The sequence below is a fragment of the Hypomesus nipponensis genome, chromosome 10 (assembly GCF_054491055.1).
Source record: "Hypomesus nipponensis isolate SF chromosome 10, ASM5449105v1, whole genome shotgun sequence".
NCBI lineage: Eukaryota > Metazoa > Chordata > Actinopteri > Osmeriformes > Osmeridae > Hypomesus > Hypomesus nipponensis.
Window position 1 is genome coordinate 554,307 of NC_140370.1, and position 20,180 is coordinate 574,486.

At 58.3% G+C, this 20,180-nt stretch overlaps 25 non-coding genes across 25 annotated transcripts; all 25 read right to left on the reverse strand.

Moving 5' to 3' along the window:
• Window positions 1-34: 34 nt before the first annotated feature.
• On the reverse strand, window positions 35-153 carry LOC146268950 (U5 spliceosomal RNA). The gene has a single exon (XR_014768245.1). It is a non-coding gene; the product is annotated as a U5 spliceosomal RNA (small nuclear RNA).
• Window positions 154-683: 530 nt separating this feature from the next.
• On the reverse strand, window positions 684-874 carry LOC146268951 (U2 spliceosomal RNA). The gene has a single exon (XR_014768348.1). It is a non-coding gene; the product is annotated as a U2 spliceosomal RNA (small nuclear RNA).
• A 726-nt stretch (window positions 875-1,600) lies between these two features.
• LOC146268952 (U5 spliceosomal RNA) lies at window positions 1,601-1,719 on the reverse strand. Its single transcript, XR_014768246.1, has one exon. It is a non-coding gene; the product is annotated as a U5 spliceosomal RNA (small nuclear RNA).
• Window positions 1,720-2,266: 547 nt separating this feature from the next.
• LOC146268953 (U2 spliceosomal RNA) lies at window positions 2,267-2,457 on the reverse strand. Its single transcript, XR_014768349.1, has one exon. It is a non-coding gene; the product is annotated as a U2 spliceosomal RNA (small nuclear RNA).
• An 844-nt stretch (window positions 2,458-3,301) lies between these two features.
• LOC146268954 (U5 spliceosomal RNA) lies at window positions 3,302-3,420 on the reverse strand. Its single transcript, XR_014768247.1, has one exon. It is a non-coding gene; the product is annotated as a U5 spliceosomal RNA (small nuclear RNA).
• A 531-nt stretch (window positions 3,421-3,951) lies between these two features.
• LOC146268955 (U2 spliceosomal RNA) lies at window positions 3,952-4,142 on the reverse strand. The gene has a single exon (XR_014768350.1). It is a non-coding gene; the product is annotated as a U2 spliceosomal RNA (small nuclear RNA).
• An 875-nt stretch (window positions 4,143-5,017) lies between these two features.
• LOC146268956 (U5 spliceosomal RNA) lies at window positions 5,018-5,136 on the reverse strand. Its single transcript, XR_014768248.1, has one exon. It is a non-coding gene; the product is annotated as a U5 spliceosomal RNA (small nuclear RNA).
• A 553-nt stretch (window positions 5,137-5,689) lies between these two features.
• Window positions 5,690-5,880, reverse strand: LOC146268957 (U2 spliceosomal RNA). Its single transcript, XR_014768351.1, has one exon. It is a non-coding gene; the product is annotated as a U2 spliceosomal RNA (small nuclear RNA).
• Window positions 5,881-6,650: 770 nt separating this feature from the next.
• Window positions 6,651-6,769, reverse strand: LOC146268958 (U5 spliceosomal RNA). The gene has a single exon (XR_014768250.1). It is a non-coding gene; the product is annotated as a U5 spliceosomal RNA (small nuclear RNA).
• Window positions 6,770-7,358: 589 nt separating this feature from the next.
• LOC146268959 (U2 spliceosomal RNA) lies at window positions 7,359-7,549 on the reverse strand. Its single transcript, XR_014768352.1, has one exon. It is a non-coding gene; the product is annotated as a U2 spliceosomal RNA (small nuclear RNA).
• A 745-nt stretch (window positions 7,550-8,294) lies between these two features.
• On the reverse strand, window positions 8,295-8,413 carry LOC146268960 (U5 spliceosomal RNA). The gene has a single exon (XR_014768251.1). It is a non-coding gene; the product is annotated as a U5 spliceosomal RNA (small nuclear RNA).
• A 567-nt stretch (window positions 8,414-8,980) lies between these two features.
• Window positions 8,981-9,171, reverse strand: LOC146268961 (U2 spliceosomal RNA). Its single transcript, XR_014768354.1, has one exon. It is a non-coding gene; the product is annotated as a U2 spliceosomal RNA (small nuclear RNA).
• A 753-nt stretch (window positions 9,172-9,924) lies between these two features.
• On the reverse strand, window positions 9,925-10,043 carry LOC146268962 (U5 spliceosomal RNA). The gene has a single exon (XR_014768252.1). It is a non-coding gene; the product is annotated as a U5 spliceosomal RNA (small nuclear RNA).
• A 585-nt stretch (window positions 10,044-10,628) lies between these two features.
• LOC146268963 (U2 spliceosomal RNA) lies at window positions 10,629-10,819 on the reverse strand. The gene has a single exon (XR_014768355.1). It is a non-coding gene; the product is annotated as a U2 spliceosomal RNA (small nuclear RNA).
• An 879-nt stretch (window positions 10,820-11,698) lies between these two features.
• LOC146268964 (U5 spliceosomal RNA) lies at window positions 11,699-11,817 on the reverse strand. Its single transcript, XR_014768253.1, has one exon. It is a non-coding gene; the product is annotated as a U5 spliceosomal RNA (small nuclear RNA).
• Window positions 11,818-12,381: 564 nt separating this feature from the next.
• Window positions 12,382-12,572, reverse strand: LOC146268965 (U2 spliceosomal RNA). The gene has a single exon (XR_014768356.1). It is a non-coding gene; the product is annotated as a U2 spliceosomal RNA (small nuclear RNA).
• A 719-nt stretch (window positions 12,573-13,291) lies between these two features.
• Window positions 13,292-13,410, reverse strand: LOC146268966 (U5 spliceosomal RNA). Its single transcript, XR_014768254.1, has one exon. It is a non-coding gene; the product is annotated as a U5 spliceosomal RNA (small nuclear RNA).
• Window positions 13,411-13,982: 572 nt separating this feature from the next.
• LOC146268967 (U2 spliceosomal RNA) lies at window positions 13,983-14,173 on the reverse strand. The gene has a single exon (XR_014768357.1). It is a non-coding gene; the product is annotated as a U2 spliceosomal RNA (small nuclear RNA).
• A 745-nt stretch (window positions 14,174-14,918) lies between these two features.
• Window positions 14,919-15,037, reverse strand: LOC146268968 (U5 spliceosomal RNA). Its single transcript, XR_014768255.1, has one exon. It is a non-coding gene; the product is annotated as a U5 spliceosomal RNA (small nuclear RNA).
• Window positions 15,038-15,616: 579 nt separating this feature from the next.
• On the reverse strand, window positions 15,617-15,807 carry LOC146268969 (U2 spliceosomal RNA). Its single transcript, XR_014768358.1, has one exon. It is a non-coding gene; the product is annotated as a U2 spliceosomal RNA (small nuclear RNA).
• Window positions 15,808-16,560: 753 nt separating this feature from the next.
• Window positions 16,561-16,679, reverse strand: LOC146268970 (U5 spliceosomal RNA). The gene has a single exon (XR_014768256.1). It is a non-coding gene; the product is annotated as a U5 spliceosomal RNA (small nuclear RNA).
• Window positions 16,680-17,258: 579 nt separating this feature from the next.
• LOC146268971 (U2 spliceosomal RNA) lies at window positions 17,259-17,449 on the reverse strand. The gene has a single exon (XR_014768360.1). It is a non-coding gene; the product is annotated as a U2 spliceosomal RNA (small nuclear RNA).
• Window positions 17,450-18,190: 741 nt separating this feature from the next.
• Window positions 18,191-18,309, reverse strand: LOC146268972 (U5 spliceosomal RNA). Its single transcript, XR_014768257.1, has one exon. It is a non-coding gene; the product is annotated as a U5 spliceosomal RNA (small nuclear RNA).
• Window positions 18,310-18,889: 580 nt separating this feature from the next.
• On the reverse strand, window positions 18,890-19,080 carry LOC146268973 (U2 spliceosomal RNA). Its single transcript, XR_014768361.1, has one exon. It is a non-coding gene; the product is annotated as a U2 spliceosomal RNA (small nuclear RNA).
• A 757-nt stretch (window positions 19,081-19,837) lies between these two features.
• LOC146268974 (U5 spliceosomal RNA) lies at window positions 19,838-19,956 on the reverse strand. Its single transcript, XR_014768258.1, has one exon. It is a non-coding gene; the product is annotated as a U5 spliceosomal RNA (small nuclear RNA).
• Between the last annotated feature and the right edge of the window lie 224 nt (window positions 19,957-20,180).

Consider the following 20,180-nt stretch of genomic DNA (forward strand, 5'->3'; position numbering starts at 1 on the left):
CCCTGCTTTTTTTCCTCACAAATCCATCAGGCTCTGCCCTCCCTCGGGCAAAGCCGACCAAAAATACCACGTCCCGCTCGTCGGCGCTCCCCTCCACGGAAGTCTTTAGTAAAAGGCGAAAGGCTTGTGCGTGCTGAAGGGGAGCCAGAGTGACCGTTTTTGAAACCGCCCAAACGGCCCGCTCCCGACCCCTCCGTTGGCCCTGGCTCGCTCGTCCGCGGCGGCATCCTTCCTTTCCGGGAAAAGGCGTGGAAACGCCACCGGCCGCAAAGGGGCTTTCTCTCTCTCTCTCTTTCTCTCTTTCACTCTCTCTCTTTCACTCTCTCTCTCTCTCTCTTTCACTCTCACTCACTCACTCACTCACTCACTCACTTTCACTCTCACTCACTCACTCACTCACTCACTCACTCTCACTCACTCACTCACTCACTCACTCACTCACTCACTCACTCACTCACTCACTCACTCACTCACTGTCTCCCCCATTTCAAGTCACTCACCTCACTTCAGGTTTTTTTTTTTTTTTTTTTTTTTTATCTAAAAGGGCGGGAAAACGCCGCCGGCCGACGGGCCTCCGCCGCCGCCGCGCGTCAAACCCCTTTTTTCACCTCATCGCCACAAAAACCCCAGCCCCAACCCCAATCGCTCACTCCCTCGTTTTTTTCTCCCTTTGACACGCTTAGAAAGAGTGCACCCTTCCCGGAGGCGCTGCAATACCGGGGCGATGCGCGGAGCGGACGGAGCGAGCCCCTGTTCCGACTCCCTGTGGCAAAAATCCGTTTAATATGTTGTCCTCGCATGGAGGACGTATCAGATATTAAACTGATAAGAACAGATACTACACTTGATCTGAGCCAAAAGGCCGAGAAGCGATGACCCGCACTGCTCCGCGCCCCCCGCGCGCGGGGCCTCCGTGCGCCGGCCGGGACGTTTGGGCGCCGGCCCCTCTGGCGACCGCCGGACCGAGAACGGCCCCGACGACGGAAGCCAAAAGGAAACGCCGACGCCGCAGAGGAAGAAGAAGAAGCGGCGGCGGCGGCGGGGACCGAGAAGACGGCAGCTAAAAGCAAAGGCCAAGCGGGCCACGGAAGAAGAAGCAGGGACCAAGAGGAAGCAGGGACCAAGAGGAAGCAGGGACCAAGAGGACCAAGAGGAAGCAGGGACCAAGAGGAAGCAGGGACCAAGAGGAAGCAGGGACCAAGAGGAAGCAGGGACCAAGAGGAAGCAGGGACCAAGAGGACCAAGAGGAAGCAGGGACCAAGAGGACCAAGAGGAAGCAGGGACCAAGAGGACCAAGAGGAAGCAGGGACCAAGAGGACCAAGAGGAAGCAGGGACCAAGAGGACCAAGAGGAAGCAGGGACCAAGAGGACCAAGAGGAAGCAGGGACCAAGAGGACCAAGAGGAAGCAGGGACCAAGAGGCCCAGCGGGCCACGGAAGGAGCAGGGACCAAAAGGCCAAGGGATCGGGATTAAGCAGAGGAAAAAGGAAGACAAAAAGACCTGCACGCACGCACGCACCCACCCACCCACCCACCCACCCACCCAGCCGCCCAACGCTAACCTTACCCTGCTTTTTTTCCTCACAAATCCATCAGGCTCTGCCCTCCCTCGGGCAAAGCCGACCAAAAATACCACGTCCCGCTCGTCGGCGCTCCCCTCCACGGAAGTCTTTAGTAAAAGGCGAAAGGCTTGTGCGTGCTGAAGGGGAGCCAGAGTGACCGTTTTTGAAACCGCCCAAACGGCCCGCTCCCGACCCCTCCGTTGGCCCTGGCTCGCTCGTCCGCGGCGGCATCCTTCCTTTCCGGGAAAAGGCGTGGAAACGCCACCGGCCGCAAAGGGGCTTTCTCTCTCTCTCTCTCTCTCTCTTTCACTCTCTCTCTTTCACTCTCTCTCTCTCTCTCTTTCACTCTCACTCACTCACTCACTCACTCACTCACTCACTTTCACTCTCACTCACTCACTCACTCACTCTCACTCACTCACTCACTCACTCACTCACTCACTCACTCACTCACTCACTCACTCACTCACTGTCTCCCCCATTCCAAGTCACTCACCTCACTTCAGTTTTTTTTTTTTTTTTCTTTTTATATCTAAAAGGGCGGGAAAACGCCGCCGGCCGACGGGGCTCCGCCGCCGCCGCCGCGCGCGTCAAACCCCTTTTTTCACCTCATCGCCACAAAAACCCCAGCCCCAACCCCAAAAACCCCAGCCCCAACCCCAATCGCTCACTCCCTCGTTTTTTTCTCCCTTTGACACGCTTAGAAAGAGTGCACCCTTCCCGGAGGCGCTGCAATACCGGGGCGATGCGCGGAGCGGACGGAGCGAGCCCCTGTTCCGACTCCCTGTGGCAAAAATCCGTTTAATATGTTGTCCTCGCATGGAGGACGTATCAGATATTAAACTGATAAGAACAGATACTACACTTGATCTGAGCCAAAAGGCCGAGAAGCGATGACCCGCACTGCTCCGCGCCCCCCGCGCGCGGGGCCTCCGTGCGCCGGCCGGGACGTTTGGGCGCCGGCCCCTCTGGCGACCGCCGGACCGAGAACGGCCCCGACGACGGAAGCCAAAAGGAAACGCCGACGCCGCAGAGGAAGAAGAAGAAGCGGCGGCGGCGGCGGGGACCGAGAAGACGGCAGCTAAAAGCAAAGGCCAAGCGGGCCACGGAAGAAGAAGCAGGGACCAAGAGGAAGCAGGGACCAAGAGGAAGAAGAAGCAGGGACCAAGAGGAAGCAGGGACCAAGAGGAAGCAGGGACCAAGAGGAAGCAGGGACCAAGAGGAAGCAGGGACCAAGAGGAAGCAGGGACCAAGAGGAAGCAGGGACCAAGAGGACCAAGAGGAAGCAGGGACCAAGAGGACCAAGAGGAAGCAGGGACCAAGAGGACCAAGAGGAAGCAGGGACCAAGAGGACCAAGAGGAAGCAGGGACCAAGAGGACCAAGAGGAAGCAGGGACCAAGAGGACCAAGAGGAAGCAGGGACCAAGAGGACCAAGAGGAAGCAGGGACCAAGAGGACCAAGAGGAAGCAGGGACCAAGAGGACCAAGAGGAAGCAGGGACCAAGAGGACCAAGAGGAAGCAGGGACCAAGAGGACCAAGAGGAAGCAGGGACCAAGAGGCCCAGCGGGCCACGGAAGGAGCAGGGACCAAAAGGCCAAGGGATCGGGATTAAGCAGAGGAAAAAGGAAGACAAAAAGACCTGCACGCACGCACGCACCCACCCACCCACCCACCCACCCACCCAGCCGCCCAACGCTAACCTTACCCTGCTTTTTTTCCTCACAAATCCATCAGGCTCTGCCCTCCCTCGGGCAAAGCCGACCAAAAATACCACGTCCCGCTCGTCGGCGCTCCCCTCCACGGAAGTCTTTAGTAAAAGGCGAAAGGCTTGTGCGTGCTGAAGGGGAGCCAGAGTGACCGTTTTTGAAACCGCCCAAACGGCCCGCTCCCGACCCCTCCGTTGGCCCTGGCTCGCTCGTCCGCGGCGGCATCCTTCCTTTCCGGGAAAAGGCGTGGAAACGCCACCGGCCGCAAAGGGGCTTTCTCTCTCTCTCTTTCTCTCTTTCACTCTCTCTCTTTCACTCTCTCTCTCTCTCTCTTTCACTCTCACTCACTCACTCACTCACTCACTCACTTTCACTCTCACTCACTCACTCACTCACTCACTCACTCTCACTCACTCACTCACTCACTCACTCACTCACTCACTCACTCACTCACTCACTCACTCACTCACTCACTGTCTCCCCCATTTCAAGTCACTCACCTCACTTCAGGTTTTTTTTTTTTTTTTTTTTTTTATCTAAAAGGGCGGGAAAACGCCGCCGGCCGACGGGCCTCCGCCGCCGCCGCGCGTCAAACCCCTTTTTTCACCTCATCGCCACAAAAACCCCAGCCCCAACCCCAATCGCTCACTCCCTCGTTTTTTTCTCCCTTTGACACGCTTAGAAAGAGTGCACCCTTCCCGGAGGCGCTGCAATACCGGGGCGATGCGCGGAGCGGACGGAGCGAGCCCCTGTTCCGACTCCCTGTGGCAAAAATCCGTTTAATATGTTGTCCTCGCATGGAGGACGTATCAGATATTAAACTGATAAGAACAGATACTACACTTGATCTGAGCCAAAAGGCCGAGAAGCGATGACCCGCACTGCTCCGCGCCCCCCGCGCGCGGGGCCTCCGTGCGCCGGCCGGGACGTTTGGGCGCCGGCCCCTCTGGCGACCGCCGGACCGAGAACGGCCCCGACGACGGAAGCCAAAAGGAAACGCCGACGCCGCAGAGGAAGAAGAAGAAGCGGCGGCGGCGGCGGGGACCGAGAAGACGGCAGCTAAAAGCAAAGGCCAAGCGGGCCACGGAAGAAGAAGCAGGGACCAAGAGGAAGCAGGGACCAAGAGGAAGAAGAAGCAGGGACCAAGAGGAAGCAGGGACCAAGAGGAAGCAGGGACCAAGAGGAAGCAGGGACCAAGAGGAAGCAGGGACCAAGAGGAAGCAGGGACCAAGAGGAAGCAGGGACCAAGAGGACCAAGAGGAAGCAGGGACCAAGAGGACCAAGAGGAAGCAGGGACCAAGAGGACCAAGAGGAAGCAGGGACCAAGAGGACCAAGAGGAAGCAGGGACCAAGAGGACCAAGAGGAAGCAGGGACCAAGAGGACCAAGAGGAAGCAGGGACCAAGAGGACCAAGAGGAAGCAGGGACCAAGAGGACCAAGAGGACCAAGAGGAAGCAGGGACCAAGAGGACCAAGAGGAAGCAGGGACCAAGAGGACCAAGAGGAAGCAGGGACCAAGAGGACCAAGAGGAAGCAGGGACCAAGAGGACCAAGAGGAAGCAGGGACCAAGAGGCCCAGCGGGCCACGGAAGGAGCAGGGACCAAAAGGCCAAGGGATCGGGATTAAGCAGAGGAAAAAGGAAGACAAAAAGACCTGCACGCACGCACGCACCCACCCACCCACCCACCCACCCAGCCGCCCAACGCTAACCTTACCCTGCTTTTTTTCCTCACAAATCCATCAGGCTCTGCCCTCCCTCGGGCAAAGCCGACCAAAAATACCACGTCCCGCTCGTCGGCGCTCCCCTCCACGGAAGTCTTTAGTAAAAGGCGAAAGGCTTGTGCGTGCTGAAGGGGAGCCAGAGTGACCGTTTTTGAAACCGCCCAAACGGCCCGCTCCCGACCCCTCCGTTGGCCCTGGCTCGCTCGTCCGCGGCGGCATCCTTCCTTTCCGGGAAAAGGCGTGGAAACGCCACCGGCCGCAAAGGGGCTTTCTCTCTCTCTCTCTTTCTCTCTTTCACTCTCTCTCTTTCACTCTCTCTCTCTCTCTCTTTCACTCTCACTCACTCACTCACTCACTCACTCACTTTCACTCTCACTCACTCACTCACTCACTCACTCACTCTCACTCACTCACTCACTCACTCACTCACTCACTCACTCACTCACTCACTCACTCACTCACTGTCTCCCCCATTTCAAGTCACTCACCTCACTTCAGGTTTTTTTTTTTTTTTTTCTTTTTATATCTAAAAGGGCGGGAAAACGCCGCCGGCCGACGGGGCTCCGCCGCCGCCGCCGCGCGCGTCAAACCCCTTTTTTCACCTCATCGCCACAAAAACCCCAGCCCCAACCCCAAAAACCCCAGCCCCAACCCCAATCGCTCACTCCCTCGTTTTTTTCTCCCTTTGACACGCTTAGAAAGAGTGCACCCTTCCCGGAGGCGCTGCAATACCGGGGCGATGCGCGGAGCGGACGGAGCGAGCCCCTGTTCCGACTCCCTGTGGCAAAAATCCGTTTAATATGTTGTCCTCGCATGGAGGACGTATCAGATATTAAACTGATAAGAACAGATACTACACTTGATCTGAGCCAAAAGGCCGAGAAGCGATGACCCGCACTGCTCCGCGCCCCCCGCGCGCGGGGCCTCCGTGCGCCGGCCGGGACGTTTGGGCGCCGGCCCCTCTGGCGACCGCCGGACCGAGAACGGCCCCGACGACGGAAGCCAAAAGGAAACGCCGACGCCGCAGAGGAAGAAGAAGAAGCGGCGGCGGCGGCGGGGACCGAGAAGACGGCAGCTAAAAGCAAAGGCCAAGCGGGCCACGGAAGAAGAAGCAGGGACCAAGAGGAAGCAGGGACCAAGAGGAAGAAGAAGCAGGGACCAAGAGGAAGCAGGGACCAAGAGGAAGCAGGGACCAAGAGGAAGCAGGGACCAAGAGGAAGCAGGGACCAAGAGGAAGCAGGGACCAAGAGGAAGCAGGGACCAAGAGGACCAAGAGGAAGCAGGGACCAAGAGGACCAAGAGGAAGCAGGGACCAAGAGGACCAAGAGGAAGCAGGGACCAAGAGGACCAAGAGGAAGCAGGGACCAAGAGGACCAAGAGGAAGCAGGGACCAAGAGGACCAAGAGGAAGCAGGGACCAAGAGGACCAAGAGGAAGCAGGGACCAAGAGGACCAAGAGGAAGCAGGGACCAAGAGGCCCAGCGGGCCACGGAAGGAGCAGGGACCAAAAGGCCAAGGGATCGGGATTAAGCAGAGGAAAAAGGAAGACAAAAAGACCTGCACGCACGCACGCACCCACCCACCCACCCACCCACCCACCCACCCAGCCGCCCAACGCTAACCTTACCCTGCTTTTTTTCCTCACAAATCCATCAGGCTCTGCCCTCCCTCGGGCAAAGCCGACCAAAAATACCACGTCCCGCTCGTCGGCGCTCCCCTCCACGGAAGTCTTTAGTAAAAGGCGAAAGGCTTGTGCGTGCTGAAGGGGAGCCAGAGTGACCGTTTTTGAAACCGCCCAAACGGCCCGCTCCCGACCCCTCCGTTGGCCCTGGCTCGCTCGTCCGCGGCGGCATCCTTCCTTTCCGGGAAAAGGCGTGGAAACGCCACCGGCCGCAAAGGGGCTTTCTCTCTCTCTCTCTCTTTCACTCTCTCTCTTTCACTCTCTCTCTCTCTCTCTTTCACTCTCACTCACTCACTCACTCACTCACTCACTTTCACTCTCACTCACTCACTCACTCACTCACTCACTCACTCACTCTCACTCACTCACTCACTCACTCACTCACTCACTCACTCACTCACTCACTCACTCACTCACTCACTCACTCACTCACTCACTCACTCACTCACTCACTGTCTCCCCCATTTCAAGTCACTCACCTCACTTCAGTTTTTTTTTTTTTTTTCTTTTTATATCTAAAAGGGCGGGAAAACGCCGCCGGCCGACGGGGCTCCGCCGCCGCCGCCGCGCGCGTCAAACCCCTTTTTTCACCTCATCGCCACAAAAACCCCAGCCCCAACCCCAAAAACCCCAGCCCCAACCCCAATCGCTCACTCCCTCGTTTTTTTCTCCCTTTGACACGCTTAGAAAGAGTGCACCCTTCCCGGAGGCGCTGCAATACCGGGGCGATGCGCGGAGCGGACGGAGCGAGCCCCTGTTCCGACTCCCTGTGGCAAAAATCCGTTTAATATGTTGTCCTCGCATGGAGGACGTATCAGATATTAAACTGATAAGAACAGATACTACACTTGATCTGAGCCAAAAGGCCGAGAAGCGATGACCCGCACTGCTCCGCGCCCCCCGCGCGCGGGGCCTCCGTGCGCCGGCCGGGACGTTTGGGCGCCGGCCCCTCTGGCGACCGCCGGACCGAGAACGGCCCCGACGACGGAAGCCAAAAGGAAACGCCGACGCCGCAGAGGAAGAAGAAGAAGCGGCGGCGGCGGCGGGGACCGAGAAGACGGCAGCTAAAAGCAAAGGCCAAGCGGGCCACGGAAGAAGAAGCAGGGACCAAGAGGAAGCAGGGACCAAGAGGAAGAAGAAGCAGGGACCAAGAGGAAGCAGGGACCAAGAGGAAGCAGGGACCAAGAGGAAGCAGGGACCAAGAGGAAGCAGGGACCAAGAGGAAGCAGGGACCAAGAGGACCAAGAGGAAGCAGGGACCAAGAGGACCAAGAGGAAGCAGGGACCAAGAGGACCAAGAGGAAGCAGGGACCAAGAGGACCAAGAGGAAGCAGGGACCAAGAGGACCAAGAGGAAGCAGGGACCAAGAGGACCAAGAGGAAGCAGGGACCAAGAGGACCAAGAGGAAGCAGGGACCAAGAGGACCAAGAGGAAGCAGGGACCAAGAGGCCCAGCGGGCCACGGAAGGAGCAGGGACCAAAAGGCCAAGGGATCGGGATTAAGCAGAGGAAAAAGGAAGACAAAAAGACCTGCACGCACGCACGCACCCACCCACCCACCCACCCACCCAGCCGCCCAACGCTAACCTTACCCTGCTTTTTTTCCTCACAAATCCATCAGGCTCTGCCCTCCCTCGGGCAAAGCCGACCAAAAATACCACGTCCCGCTCGTCGGCGCTCCCCTCCACGGAAGTCTTTAGTAAAAGGCGAAAGGCTTGTGCGTGCTGAAGGGGAGCCAGAGTGACCGTTTTTGAAACCGCCCAAACGGCCCGCTCCCGACCCCTCCGTTGGCCCTGGCTCGCTCGTCCGCGGCGGCATCCTTCCTTTCCGGGAAAAGGCGTGGAAACGCCACCGGCCGCAAAGGGGCTTTCTCTCTCTCTCTCTCTCTCTCTTTCACTCTCTCTCTTTCACTCTCTCTCTCTCTCTCTTTCACTCTCACTCACTCACTCACTCACTCACTCACTTTCACTCTCACTCACTCACTCACTCACTCACTCACTCACTCTCACTCACTCACTCACTCACTCACTCACTCACTCACTCACTCACTCACTCACTCACTCACTCACTCACTCACTGTCTCCCCCATTTCAAGTCACTCACCTCACTTCAGTTTTTTTTTTTTTTTTCTTTTTATATCTAAAAGGGCGGGAAAACGCCGCCGGCCGACGGGGCTCCGCCGCCGCCGCCGCGCGCGTCAAACCCCTTTTTTCACCTCATCGCCACAAAAACCCCAGCCCCAACCCCAAAAACCCCAGCCCCAACCCCAATCGCTCACTCCCTCGTTTTTTTCTCCCTTTGACACGCTTAGAAAGAGTGCACCCTTCCCGGAGGCGCTGCAATACCGGGGCGATGCGCGGAGCGGACGGAGCGAGCCCCTGTTCCGACTCCCTGTGGCAAAAATCCGTTTAATATGTTGTCCTCGCATGGAGGACGTATCAGATATTAAACTGATAAGAACAGATACTACACTTGATCTGAGCCAAAAGGCCGAGAAGCGATGACCCGCACTGCTCCGCGCCCCCCGCGCGCGGGGCCTCCGTGCGCCGGCCGGGACGTTTGGGCGCCGGCCCCTCTGGCGACCGCCGGACCGAGAACGGCCCCGACGACGGAAGCCAAAAGGAAACGCCGACGCCGCAGAGGAAGAAGAAGAAGCGGCGGCGGCGGCGGGGACCGAGAAGACGGCAGCTAAAAGCAAAGGCCAAGCGGGCCACGGAAGAAGAAGCAGGGACCAAGAGGAAGCAGGGACCAAGAGGAAGAAGAAGCAGGGACCAAGAGGAAGCAGGGACCAAGAGGAAGCAGGGACCAAGAGGAAGCAGGGACCAAGAGGAAGCAGGGACCAAGAGGAAGCAGGGACCAAGAGGACCAAGAGGAAGCAGGGACCAAGAGGACCAAGAGGAAGCAGGGACCAAGAGGACCAAGAGGAAGCAGGGACCAAGAGGACCAAGAGGAAGCAGGGACCAAGAGGACCAAGAGGAAGCAGGGACCAAGAGGACCAAGAGGAAGCAGGGACCAAGAGGACCAAGAGGAAGCAGGGACCAAGAGGACCAAGAGGAAGCAGGGACCAAGAGGCCCAGCGGGCCACGGAAGGAGCAGGGACCAAAAGGCCAAGGGATCGGGATTAAGCAGAGGAAAAAGGAAGACAAAAAGACCTGCACGCACGCACGCACCCACCCACCCACCCACCCACCCACCCACCCAGCCGCCCAACGCTAACCTTACCCTGCTTTTTTTCCTCACAAATCCATCAGGCTCTGCCCTCCCTCGGGCAAAGCCGACCAAAAATACCACGTCCCGCTCGTCGGCGCTCCCCTCCACGGAAGTCTTTAGTAAAAGGCGAAAGGCTTGTGCGTGCTGAAGGGGAGCCAGAGTGACCGTTTTTGAAACCGCCCAAACGGCCCGCTCCCGACCCCTCCGTTGGCCCTGGCTCGCTCGTCCGCGGCGGCATCCTTCCTTTCCGGGAAAAGGCGTGGAAACGCCACCGGCCGCAAAGGGGCTTTCTCTCTCTCTCTCTCTTTCACTCTCTCTCTTTCACTCTCTCTCTCTCTCTCTTTCACTCTCACTCACTCACTCACTCACTCACTCACTCACTTTCACTCTCACTCACTCACTCACTCACTCACTCACTCACTCTCACTCACTCACTCACTCACTCACTCACTCACTCACTCACTCACTCACTCACTCACTCACTCACTCACTCACTCACTCACTCACTCACTCACTGTCTCCCCCATTTCAAGTCACTCACCTCACTTCAGTTTTTTTTTTTTTTTTCTTTTTATATCTAAAAGGGCGGGAAAACGCCGCCGGCCGACGGGGCTCCGCCGCCGCCGCCGCGCGCGTCAAACCCCTTTTTTCACCTCATCGCCACAAAAACCCCAGCCCCAACCCCAAAAACCCCAGCCCCAACCCCAATCGCTCACTCCCTCGTTTTTTTCTCCCTTTGACACGCTTAGAAAGAGTGCACCCTTCCCGGAGGCGCTGCAATACCGGGGCGATGCGCGGAGCGGACGGAGCGAGCCCCTGTTCCGACTCCCTGTGGCAAAAATCCGTTTAATATGTTGTCCTCGCATGGAGGACGTATCAGATATTAAACTGATAAGAACAGATACTACACTTGATCTGAGCCAAAAGGCCGAGAAGCGATGACCCGCACTGCTCCGCGCCCCCCGCGCGCGGGGCCTCCGTGCGCCGGCCGGGACGTTTGGGCGCCGGCCCCTCTGGCGACCGCCGGACCGAGAACGGCCCCGACGACGGAAGCCAAAAGGAAACGCCGACGCCGCAGAGGAAGAAGAAGAAGCGGCGGCGGCGGCGGGGACCGAGAAGACGGCAGCTAAAAGCAAAGGCCAAGCGGGCCACGGAAGAAGAAGCAGGGACCAAGAGGAAGCAGGGACCAAGAGGAAGAAGAAGCAGGGACCAAGAGGAAGCAGGGACCAAGAGGAAGCAGGGACCAAGAGGAAGCAGGGACCAAGAGGAAGCAGGGACCAAGAGGAAGCAGGGACCAAGAGGAAGCAGGGACCAAGAGGACCAAGAGGAAGCAGGGACCAAGAGGACCAAGAGGAAGCAGGGACCAAGAGGACCAAGAGGAAGCAGGGACCAAGAGGACCAAGAGGAAGCAGGGACCAAGAGGACCAAGAGGAAGCAGGGACCAAGAGGACCAAGAGGAAGCAGGGACCAAGAGGACCAAGAGGAAGCAGGGACCAAGAGGACCAAGAGGACCAAGAGGAAGCAGGGACCAAGAGGACCAAGAGGAAGCAGGGACCAAGAGGACCAAGAGGAAGCAGGGACCAAGAGGACCAAGAGGAAGCAGGGACCAAGAGGACCAAGAGGAAGCAGGGACCAAGAGGCCCAGCGGGCCACGGAAGGAGCAGGGACCAAAAGGCCAAGGGATCGGGATTAAGCAGAGGAAAAAGGAAGACAAAAAGACCTGCACGCACGCACGCACCCACCCACCCACCCACCCACCCACCCAGCCGCCCAACGCTAACCTTACCCTGCTTTTTTTCCTCACAAATCCATCAGGCTCTGCCCTCCCTCGGGCAAAGCCGACCAAAAATACCACGTCCCGCTCGTCGGCGCTCCCCTCCACGGAAGTCTTTAGTAAAAGGCGAAAGGCTTGTGCGTGCTGAAGGGGAGCCAGAGTGACCGTTTTTGAAACCGCCCAAACGGCCCGCTCCCGACCCCTCCGTTGGCCCTGGCTCGCTCGTCCGCGGCGGCATCCTTCCTTTCCGGGAAAAGGCGTGGAAACGCCACCGGCCGCAAAGGGGCTTTCTCTCTCTCTCTCTTTCTCTCTTTCACTCTCTCTCTTTCACTCTCTCTCTCTCTCTCTTTCACTCTCACTCACTCACTCACTCACTCACTCACTTTCACTCTCACTCACTCACTCACTCACTCACTCACTCACTCTCACTCACTCACTCACTCACTCACTCACTCACTCACTCACTCACTCACTCACTCACTCACTCACTCACTGTCTCCCCCATTTCAAGTCACTCACCTCACTTCAGGTTTTTTTTTTTTTTTTCTTTTTATATCTAAAAGGGCGGGAAAACGCCGCCGGCCGACGGGGCTCCGCCGCCGCCGCCGCGCGCGTCAAACCCCTTTTTTCACCTCATCGCCACAAAAACCCCAGCCCCAACCCCAAAAACCCCAGCCCCAACCCCAATCGCTCACTCCCTCGTTTTTTTCTCCCTTTGACACGCTTAGAAAGAGTGCACCCTTCCCGGAGGCGCTGCAATACCGGGGCGATGCGCGGAGCGGACGGAGCGAGCCCCTGTTCCGACTCCCTGTGGCAAAAATCCGTTTAATATGTTGTCCTCGCATGGAGGACGTATCAGATATTAAACTGATAAGAACAGATACTACACTTGATCTGAGCCAAAAGGCCGAGAAGCGATGACCCGCACTGCTCCGCGCCCCCCGCGCGCGGGGCCTCCGTGCGCCGGCCGGGACGTTTGGGCGCCGGCCCCTCTGGCGACCGCCGGACCGAGAACGGCCCCGACGACGGAAGCCAAAAGGAAACGCCGACGCCGCAGAGGAAGAAGAAGAAGCGGCGGCGGCGGCGGGGACCGAGAAGACGGCAGCTAAAAGCAAAGGCCAAGCGGGCCACGGAAGAAGAAGCAGGGACCAAGAGGAAGCAGGGACCAAGAGGAAGAAGAAGCAGGGACCAAGAGGAAGCAGGGACCAAGAGGAAGCAGGGACCAAGAGGAAGCAGGGACCAAGAGGAAGCAGGGACCAAGAGGAAGCAGGGACCAAGAGGACCAAGAGGAAGCAGGGACCAAGAGGACCAAGAGGAAGCAGGGACCAAGAGGACCAAGAGGAAGCAGGGACCAAGAGGACCAAGAGGAAGCAGGGACCAAGAGGACCAAGAGGAAGCAGGGACCAAGAGGACCAAGAGGAAGCAGGGACCAAGAGGACCAAGAGGAAGCAGGGACCAAGAGGCCCAGCGGGCCACGGAAGGAGCAGGGACCAAAAGGCCAAGGGATCGGGATTAAGCAGAGGAAAAAGGAAGACAAAAAGACCTGCACGCACGCACGCACCCACCCACCCACCCACCCACCCAGCCGCCCAACGCTAACCTTACCCTGCTTTTTTTCCTCACAAATCCATCAGGCTCTGCCCTCCCTCGGGCAAAGCCGACCAAAAATACCACGTCCCGCTCGTCGGCGCTCCCCTCCACGGAAGTCTTTAGTAAAAGGCGAAAGGCTTGTGCGTGCTGAAGGGGAGCCAGAGTGACCGTTTTTGAAACCGCCCAAACGGCCCGCTCCCGACCCCTCCGTTGGCCCTGGCTCGCTCGTCCGCGGCGGCATCCTTCCTTTCCGGGAAAAGGCGTGGAAACGCCACCGGCCGCAAAGGGGCTTTCTCTCTCTCTCTCTCTCTCTCTTTCACTCTCTCTCTTTCACTCTCTCTCTCTCTCTCTTTCACTCTCACTCACTCACTCACTCACTCACTCACTTTCACTCTCACTCACTCACTCACTCACTCACTCACTCACTCTCACTCACTCACTCACTCACTCACTCACTCACTCACTCACTCACTCACTCACTCACTCACTCACTCACTCACTCACTGTCTCCCCCATTTCAAGTCACTCACCTCACTTCAGTTTTTTTTTTTTTTTTTCTTTTTATATCTAAAAGGGCGGGAAAACGCCGCCGGCCGACGGGGCTCCGCCGCCGCCGCCGCGCGCGTCAAACCCCTTTTTTCACCTCATCGCCACAAAAACCCCAGCCCCAACCCCAAAAACCCCAGCCCCAACCCCAATCGCTCACTCCCTCGTTTTTTTCTCCCTTTGACACGCTTAGAAAGAGTGCACCCTTCCCGGAGGCGCTGCAATACCGGGGCGATGCGCGGAGCGGACGGAGCGAGCCCCTGTTCCGACTCCCTGTGGCAAAAATCCGTTTAATATGTTGTCCTCGCATGGAGGACGTATCAGATATTAAACTGATAAGAACAGATACTACACTTGATCTGAGCCAAAAGGCCGAGAAGCGATGACCCGCACTGCTCCGCGCCCCCCGCGCGCGGGGCCTCCGTGCGCCGGCCGGGACGTTTGGGCGCCGGCCCCTCTGGCGACCGCCGGACCGAGAACGGCCCCGACGACGGAAGCCAAAAGGAAACGCCGACGCCGCAGAGGAAGAAGAAGAAGCGGCGGCGGCGGCGGGGACCGAGAAGACGGCAGCTAAAAGCAAAGGCCAAGCGGGCCACGGAAGAAGAAGCAGGGACCAAGAGGAAGCAGGGACCAAGAGGAAGAAGAAGCAGGGACCAAGAGGAAGCAGGGACCAAGAGGAAGCAGGGACCAAGAGGAAGCAGGGACCAAGAGGAAGCAGGGACCAAGAGGAAGCAGGGACCAAGAGGACCAAGAGGAAGCAGGGACCAAGAGGACCAAGAGGAAGCAGGGACCAAGAGGACCAAGAGGAAGCAGGGACCAAGAGGACCAAGAGGAAGCAGGGACCAAGAGGACCAAGAGGAAGCAGGGACCAAGAGGACCAAGAGGAAGCAGGGACCAAGAGGACCAAGAGGAAGCAGGGACCAAGAGGACCAAGAGGAAGCAGGGACCAAGAGGCCCAGCGGGCCACGGAAGGAGCAGGGACCAAAAGGCCAAGGGATCGGGATTAAGCAGAGGAAAAAGGAAGACAAAAAGACCTGCACGCACGCACGCACCCACCCACCCACCCACCCACCCAGCCGCCCAACGCTAACCTTACCCTGCTTTTTTTCCTCACAAATCCATCAGGCTCTGCCCTCCCTCGGGCAAAGCCGACCAAAAATACCACGTCCCGCTCGTCGGCGCTCCCCTCCACGGAAGTCTTTAGTAAAAGGCGAAAGGCTTGTGCGTGCTGAAGGGGAGCCAGAGTGACCGTTTTTGAAACCGCCCAAACGGCCCGCTCCCGACCCCTCCGTTGGCCCTGGCTCGCTCGTCCGCGGCGGCATCCTTCCTTTCCGGGAAAAGGCGTGGAAACGCCACCGGCCGCAAAGGGGCTTTCTCTCTCTCTCTCTCTCTCTCTTTCACTCTCTCTCTTTCACTCTCTCTCTCTCTCTCTTTCACTCTCACTCACTCACTCACTCACTCACTCACTTTCACTCTCACTCACTCACTCACTCACTCACTCACTCACTCTCACTCACTCACTCACTCACTCACTCACTCACTCACTCACTCACTCACTCACTCACTCACTCACTCACTCACTCACTCACTCACTGTCTCCCCCATTTCAAGTCACTCACCTCACTTCAGTTTTTTTTTTTTTTTTCTTTTTATATCTAAAAGGGCGGGAAAACGCCGCCGGCCGACGGGGCTCCGCCGCCGCCGCCGCGCGCGTCAAACCCCTTTTTTCACCTCATCGCCACAAAAACCCCAGCCCCAACCCCAAAAACCCCAGCCCCAACCCCAATCGCTCACTCCCTCGTTTTTTTCTCCCTTTGACACGCTTAGAAAGAGTGCACCCTTCCCGGAGGCGCTGCAATACCGGGGCGATGCGCGGAGCGGACGGAGCGAGCCCCTGTTCCGACTCCCTGTGGCAAAAATCCGTTTAATATGTTGTCCTCGCATGGAGGACGTATCAGATATTAAACTGATAAGAACAGATACTACACTTGATCTGAGCCAAAAGGCCGAGAAGCGATGACCCGCACTGCTCCGCGCCCCCCGCGCGCGGGGCCTCCGTGCGCCGGCCGGGACGTTTGGGCGCCGGCCCCTCTGGCGACCGCCGGACCGAGAACGGCCCCGACGACGGAAGCCAAAAGGAAACGCCGACGCCGCAGAGGAAGAAGAAGAAGCGGCGGCGGCGGCGGGGACCGAGAAGACGGCAGCTAAAAGCAAAGGCCAAGCGGGCCACGGAAGAAGAAGCAGGGACCAAGAGGAAGCAGGGACCAAGAGGAAGAAGAAGCAGGGACCAAGAGGAAGCAGGGACCAAGAGGAAGCAGGGACCAAGAGGAAGCAGGGACCAAGAGGAAGCAGGGACCAAGAGGAAGCAGGGACCAAGAGGACCAAGAGGAAGCAGGGACCAAGAGGACCAAGAGGAAGCAGGGACCAAGAGGACCAAGAGGAAGCAGGGACCAAGAGGACCAAGAGGAAGCAGGGACCAAGAGGACCAAGAGGAAGCAGGGACCAAGAGGACCAAGAGGAAGCAGGGACCAAGAGGACCAAGAGGAAGCAGGGACCAAGAGGACCAAGAGGAAGCAGGGACCAAGAGGCCCAGCGGGCCACGGAAGGAGCAGGGACCAAAAGGCCAAGGGATCGGGATTAAGCAGAGGAAAAAGGAAGACAAAAAGACCTGCACGCACGCACGCACCCACCCACCCACCCACCCACCCACCCACCCAGCCGCCCAACGCTAACCTTACCCTGCTTTTTTTCCTCACAAATCCATCAGGCTCTGCCCTCCCTCGGGCAAAGCCGACCAAAAATACCACGTCCCGCTCGTCGGCGCTCCCCTCCACGGAAGTCTTTAGTAAAAGGCGAAAGGCTTGTGCGTGCTGAAGGGGAGCCAGAGTGACCGTTTTTGAAACCGCCCAAACGGCCCGCTCCCGACCCCTCCGTTGGCCCTGGCTCGCTCGTCCGCGGCGGCATCCTTCCTTTCCGGGAAAAGGCGTGGAAACGCCACCGGCCGCAAAGGGGCTTTCTCTCTCTCTCTCTCTTTCACTCTCTCTCTTTCACTCTCTCTCTCTCTCTCTTTCACTCTCACTCACTCACTCACTCACTCACTCACTCACTTTCACTCTCACTCACTCACTCACTCACTCACTCACTCACTCACTCTCACTCACTCACTCACTCACTCACTCACTCACTCACTCACTCACTCACTCACTCACTCACTCACTCACTCACTCACTCACTGTCTCCCCCATTTCAAGTCACTCACCTCACTTCAGTTTTTTTTTTTTTTTTTTCTTTTTATATCTAAAAGGGCGGGAAAACGCCGCCGGCCGACGGGGCTCCGCCGCCGCCGCCGCGCGCGTCAAACCCCTTTTTTCACCTCATCGCCACAAAAACCCCAGCCCCAACCCCAAAAACCCCAGCCCCAACCCCAATCGCTCACTCCCTCGTTTTTTTCTCCCTTTGACACGCTTAGAAAGAGTGCACCCTTCCCGGAGGCGCTGCAATACCGGGGCGATGCGCGGAGCGGACGGAGCGAGCCCCTGTTCCGACTCCCTGTGGCAAAAATCCGTTTAATATGTTGTCCTCGCATGGAGGACGTATCAGATATTAAACTGATAAGAACAGATACTACACTTGATCTGAGCCAAAAGGCCGAGAAGCGATGACCCGCACTGCTCCGCGCCCCCCGCGCGCGGGGCCTCCGTGCGCCGGCCGGGACGTTTGGGCGCCGGCCCCTCTGGCGACCGCCGGACCGAGAACGGCCCCGACGACGGAAGCCAAAAGGAAACGCCGACGCCGCAGAGGAAGAAGAAGAAGCGGCGGCGGCGGCGGGGACCGAGAAGACGGCAGCTAAAAGCAAAGGCCAAGCGGGCCACGGAAGAAGAAGCAGGGACCAAGAGGAAGCAGGGACCAAGAGGAAGAAGAAGCAGGGACCAAGAGGAAGCAGGGACCAAGAGGAAGCAGGGACCAAGAGGAAGCAGGGACCAAGAGGAAGCAGGGACCAAGAGGAAGCAGGGACCAAGAGGACCAAGAGGAAGCAGGGACCAAGAGGACCAAGAGGAAGCAGGGACCAAGAGGACCAAGAGGAAGCAGGGACCAAGAGGACCAAGAGGAAGCAGGGACCAAGAGGACCAAGAGGAAGCAGGGACCAAGAGGACCAAGAGGAAGCAGGGACCAAGAGGACCAAGAGGAAGCAGGGACCAAGAGGACCAAGAGGAAGCAGGGACCAAGAGGCCCAGCGGGCCACGGAAGGAGCAGGGACCAAAAGGCCAAGGGATCGGGATTAAGCAGAGGAAAAAGGAAGACAAAAAGACCTGCACGCACGCACGCACCCACCCACCCACCCACCCAGCCGCCCAACGCTAACCTTACCCTGCTTTTTTTCCTCACAAATCCATCAGGCTCTGCCCTCCCTCGGGCAAAGCCGACCAAAAATACCACGTCCCGCTCGTCGGCGCTCCCCTCCACGGAAGTCTTTAGTAAAAGGCGAAAGGCTTGTGCGTGCTGAAGGGGAGCCAGAGTGACCGTTTTTGAAACCGCCCAAACGGCCCGCTCCCGACCCCTCCGTTGGCCCTGGCTCGCTCGTCCGCGGCGGCATCCTTCCTTTCCGGGAAAAGGCGTGGAAACGCCACCGGCCGCAAAGGGGCTTTCTCTCTCTCTCTCTCTCTCTCTTTCACTCTCTCTCTTTCACTCTCTCTCTCTCTCTCTTTCACTCTCACTCACTCACTCACTCACTCACTCACTTTCACTCTCACTCACTCACTCACTCACTCACTCACTCACTCTCACTCACTCACTCACTCACTCACTCACTCACTCACTCACTCACTCACTCACTCACTCACTCACTCACTCACTCACTCACTCACTGTCTCCCCCATTTCAAGTCACTCACCTCACTTCAGGTTTTTTTTTTTTTTTTCTTTTTATATCTAAAAGGGCGGGAAAACGCCGCCGGCCGACGGGGCTCCGCCGCCGCCGCCGCGCGCGTCAAACCCCTTTTTTCACCTCATCGCCACAAAAACCCCAGCCCCAACCCCAAAAACCCCAGCCCCAACCCCAATCGCTCACTCCCTCGTTTTTTTCTCCCTTTGACACGCTTAGAAAGAGTGCACCCTTCCCGGAGGCGCTGCAATACCGGGGCGATGCGCGGAGCGGACGGAGCGAGCCCCTGTTCCGACTCCCTGTGGCAAAAATCCGTTTAATATGTTGTCCTCGCATGGAGGACGTATCAGATATTAAACTGATAAGAACAGATACTACACTTGATCTGAGCCAAAAGGCCGAGAAGCGATGACCCGCACTGCTCCGCGCCCCCCGCGCGCGGGGCCTCCGTGCGCCGGCCGGGACGTTTGGGCGCCGGCCCCTCTGGCGACCGCCGGACCGAGAACGGCCCCGACGACGGAAGCCAAAAGGAAACGCCGACGCCGCAGAGGAAGAAGAAGAAGCGGCGGCGGCGGCGGGGACCGAGAAGACGGCAGCTAAAAGCAAAGGCCAAGCGGGCCACGGAAGAAGAAGCAGGGACCAAGAGGAAGCAGGGACCAAGAGGAAGAAGAAGCAGGGACCAAGAGGAAGCAGGGACCAAGAGGAAGCAGGGACCAAGAGGAAGCAGGGACCAAGAGGAAGCAGGGACCAAGAGGAAGCAGGGACCAAGAGGACCAAGAGGAAGCAGGGACCAAGAGGACCAAGAGGAAGCAGGGACCAAGAGGACCAAGAGGAAGCAGGGACCAAGAGGACCAAGAGGAAGCAGGGACCAAGAGGACCAAGAGGAAGCAGGGACCAAGAGGACCAAGAGGAAGCAGGGACCAAGAGGACCAAGAGGAAGCAGGGACCAAGAGGACCAAGAGGAAGCAGGGACCAAGAGGCCCAGCGGGCCACGGAAGGAGCAGGGACCAAAAGGCCAAGGGATCGGGATTAAGCAGAGGAAAAAGGAAGACAAAAAGACCTGCACGCACGCACGCACCCACCCACCCACCCACCCACCCACCCACCCACCCAGCCGCCCAACGCTAACCTTACCCTGCTTTTTTTCCTCACAAATCCATCAGGCTCTGCCCTCCCTCGGGCAAAGCCGACCAAAAATACCACGTCCCGCTCGTCGGCGCTCCCCTCCACGGAAGTCTTTAGTAAAAGGCGAAAGGCTTGTGCGTGCTGAAGGGGAGCCAGAGTGACCGTTTTTGAAACCGCCCAAACGGCCCGCTCCCGACCCCTCCGTTGGCCCTGGCTCGCTCGTCCGCGGCGGCATCCTTCCTTTCCGGGAAAAGGCGTGGAAACGCCACCGGCCGCAAAGGGGCTTTCTCTCTCTCTCTCTCTCTCTCTTTCACTCTCTCTCTTTCACTCTCTCTCTCTCTCTCTTTCACTCTCACTCACTCACTCACTCACTCACTCACTTTCA